At 41.2% G+C, this 3,669-nt stretch overlaps 1 protein-coding gene across 2 annotated transcripts in view; it reads right to left on the bottom strand.

Annotated features, from left to right (window-relative positions):
• Nucleotides 1-3,468: 3,468 nt before the first annotated feature.
• Nucleotides 3,469-3,669, bottom strand: part of LOC102676128 — a 204,429-nt gene continuing 204,228 nt past the window's right edge. The window contains exon 10 of one of the 2 annotated variants that reach the window (XM_006608261.2): nt 3,469-3,669. This exon is cut by the window's right edge and continues 1 nt beyond it. The gene's annotated coding sequence lies outside the window, so the exon portion shown is untranslated. The other variant, XM_006608262.2, reaches the window with a different exon arrangement.

Raw genomic sequence — 3,669 nt, 5'->3', positions numbered from 1 at the left:
AAAAAAAAAAAAAAAAAAAAAAAAAGTATTTCACGTCAATTATAAGAGAATTAGAATTTCTTTCTTATAATCGGTAGAAAAAAATGAATAATATACTATTCGTACGACTATTTTTAAATAATAATAAAATTTATAATAAAATCATAAAATCCTATTAATTAAACCGATTCGATCTTATCTCTTACTATACATTGTATAAATAAATTATATACGTATAAATAAAATATAAAAAAATCGAAAAAAATCAATACACATTTGTTATCGAAATAATAAATTAAAGATCGATTCAAATCTAAGAAAAATTCAATCGAAAAAAAAATGTCTCAATCGAAATTTTGGCAAGAAACGCATGTCAAGGCAGTGGTGTATTTTTTTTCACTATAAATTTCACTTACGTCCATTTCTCTACATCATTCTTCCATCATGGCAGTTTTAGCTAGCTTCCGTGTGTCCGAATCCAACTAATCGGAACTTCTTACCTACTCGCTTAGCCTAATCGCGGCCATCAGCCGCAAAGGACTGCGAATGCATCCACTCACGCCCCTCTTCTCCGACATTCGCATACTCACATTCCTTTATTCCACGTGCTCTTCTCCCCATTCTCCGCCAATTTTCAATCCCTTACTCTCTTCGATTCTTCGTCCCTCACGCGCTTCCTCCTTGTCACTCGTTTCTCTCTCTCTCTCTCTCATACACACTCTCACTCTCTGTCTCTTTCCCTCTCGTTTCCTGACAATCGATATCGTCTCGCGCTCTCGTGAACCATCGGCGCATCTCATTTAGTAGCGTACAAGTGAGAAAGTAGCTAAGATTAGAGCCGAAAGGATCAGTCTGGCTACGAGAAATAGTGAAATACTTCTCTTCAACGTTATTCAACGTCAGGATTATGCCGAACCAACGTTTTTACCATACTTCTTTTGAAACGCTTTTAGCCACAGAATCGTTATTATAAACATCGAACACGTAAGGAAAAACACGGGTAAATAATAATACTCGGAGAGATTGTTACATTAGCACGAATTAACAAACGAACGATGGAATTTTTTTTCCTAAATCTATCTATATAGATTCGACATAATCCTGGCAATTATTATTATTCGATCTTCGCCAAGCGTGTATCTATCTCGCTCTTTCAAGTACAAACCCGCTTTTCCGTCGATCGTGTCGCAAACACAAATCATCGATCGGTGATTTAATTTACCCTCGTGATATGGATTTCTCTGCTCTAATATCATTTAAGAAAAAAAAACAACTCTCTCGTTATTATTTATATATCCGCTCTTTCGCTCACATCACATTTCTATCGCATCCATCCTCGCTTCGCTTTTAACATTTCTTTCTCTCCCAGCTATATATATATATACATATATGTATATGTATATATATATATATACATATACATATACATATATATAACCTCTATATAACTATATATGCTTTTTTTTCCTTTTCTTTATTTCTGTAATCTATGGAGACGGCACAAAGCTGAACGGCTAGTAGTAGATACAAATATGTTACACGTACACGGAGTACGATCTCTGACGCTTCGCGTTTCACTTCGTGTTGAATTGTTCGGGCGAATTAAAAAAACTCGGGCTCGGACGACGGAGAAAACGCCCTCCCCTTCCCCCCATTTTTGTTGTCCGCGACAATTCGACCTCGCGTCGAATTTTTATTAATCTTATTGTCCCCGTTTTTTTTAAAAGGCAGTGAAAAGGATTCCGTTTCGATTCGGTGTACGGTGTAAAAATACAGTTCAAAAAGTTATTGTTTGGAATTAAATCATATTGTACTTATTGTAAATTATAATATTCGAATATGATTTTCTCGAAATCTCTCGTTTCGCAACGAGTACTTTTATATTTTCTTTTTCTTTTTACTCGATCGTTGGGTATAAAAATTTTGTGCGATTAATTTACATTTGTGCACAGTAACACAAGGAATTGGAAAGAATTCGTTAAGTATAAAATAGGGGTTCACAGTCGATATTGGCGGATGGTTTTTTCATCGTTATCGTTCAATGTTCGTCTATTTCTATTTGTATCGAAAAAACATATATATATATATGAACATTGTTTCTTTGTTACTTTAATATTCTCGATAATAATCTCTGCTAAAAATACACAGCGATTGTCGATTCTTCGAACTGTCGATTCTCACTATACTCGCTCTAAAGAGAACAACAAATTGTTGGGTTTCGCGTAGCAAAAATTTCGCCCACGTCGATCTTTACAATCGATTCGCGCGTCGTAAATCACGTTTCGTTTTGCACGTGCGCCGTTCGTTCTCCTCCTCCTCCTGCTATCGTCCACGAGCCAAAGAAACGTTCGATCTTCGCGTGGTAAAAAACGAATCAGCAAAACGAACGACAGGAAAGATTGTAAACGAGAACGACGAAAAATGCAACGAACCGACCGAATCTAATCGAATCAATACGAAGTCTCCCTTTCTTTCTTTCTTTTTTTTTTTTCTTTTCTCTTCTTTCTTTCCTTCAATTTTCTTTCAGGGACGAAGCGAAACGACGAAGCGTTACAGAACGTAATCTTTTTTTTTCTTTTCCATCAATCCTTGCCCCTCGCGCGACGACACCCACGGCGTCAACGCAAATTCTGCCCACACGCGCGCACTCACCCCGCGACATTTGACCGCGCAAACACCACTGTACTGCACCCGCGCTCACGCACACGCGTCCCAGGCTAACGATTTTCCCCGAGTGGAACGTTTTCTCCGCCGATCGATATCGCCGCGAGTAAACGGCACATGGCTGCCACGTCGATCCCAAGTTGACGGCCGCCGTCAACGGAGAACGCGGCAAACGTGGAAAGGTCGGTGGCATAGGTTTTCGGAGAAATTGGCTGGAACCGAACTCGTTCGTCCGCCTCGATTTTCTCTTACGCGCCAAGATTTCGCCACGTGAAAATTTCTCGAAAAGCGAAGCGAAAAGAGAAAGGGGAAGAAAAAAGAAAGAACTCATTTACTCGGTGAATTATCCCTTAATTTCGCCGCCAATACTACTCTTTCACTCTCTTATCAACGAGAATTATTTTTAATAAAGGACTATCTCTCCACCCGGAGTGCGGATAGAATTTTCTCCCGATTATTCTAATCGCGAAATCGTACTATCCATAGAAAAAAAAAAAAACTCGTTTCCATCCAAAATCGGTTACCGCGTGGAGACGTCACGTTCACGTGACTAGATTACGCGGAACTCAACGATCAAACGTTGAAAAAAGGGAGGGGAAGGGGACAAATCACATCTCTCTCTCTCTCTCACAAGTACACACACACACACACAGACACATACACAACGTATATTCGCGCTGCAACGAAATTTTGTCCAATTATCCGTCGGATCACGTGTCCACGCCTCGCGTCGCCAGCCGCCCCCGCTTCGCCCGAGGGCGGAATTTCCGCTCGAGTCGGAGGAACGCGCGGCGAAACGCGAAGATCAGTGACTCCGCGCGCGCTTTCCTCTTGACGGAGGTGTACGAGATCCGACGATCCTGCGAGGGCACGCGCGCCTCGTCGCGTTTTCGCTTCCCATTTCGCTCGGGTTGGACGCGTAGCAGCTGCTTCCGCCGATCCTTGGACGCGAAAGGACGCGGTTGGAGAGTTGCGTGGCACGCCAACACGCTCGCCAAGATGATGTTGGCCGGTAACACGCGATAG

This window comes from Apis dorsata, unplaced genomic scaffold (genome assembly GCF_000469605.1).
Source record: "Apis dorsata unplaced genomic scaffold, Apis dorsata 1.3 scaffold_32, whole genome shotgun sequence".
Classification (NCBI taxonomy): Eukaryota; Metazoa; Arthropoda; class Insecta; order Hymenoptera; family Apidae; genus Apis; species Apis dorsata.
This window is presented reverse-complemented; position numbering and strand designations above follow the sequence as displayed.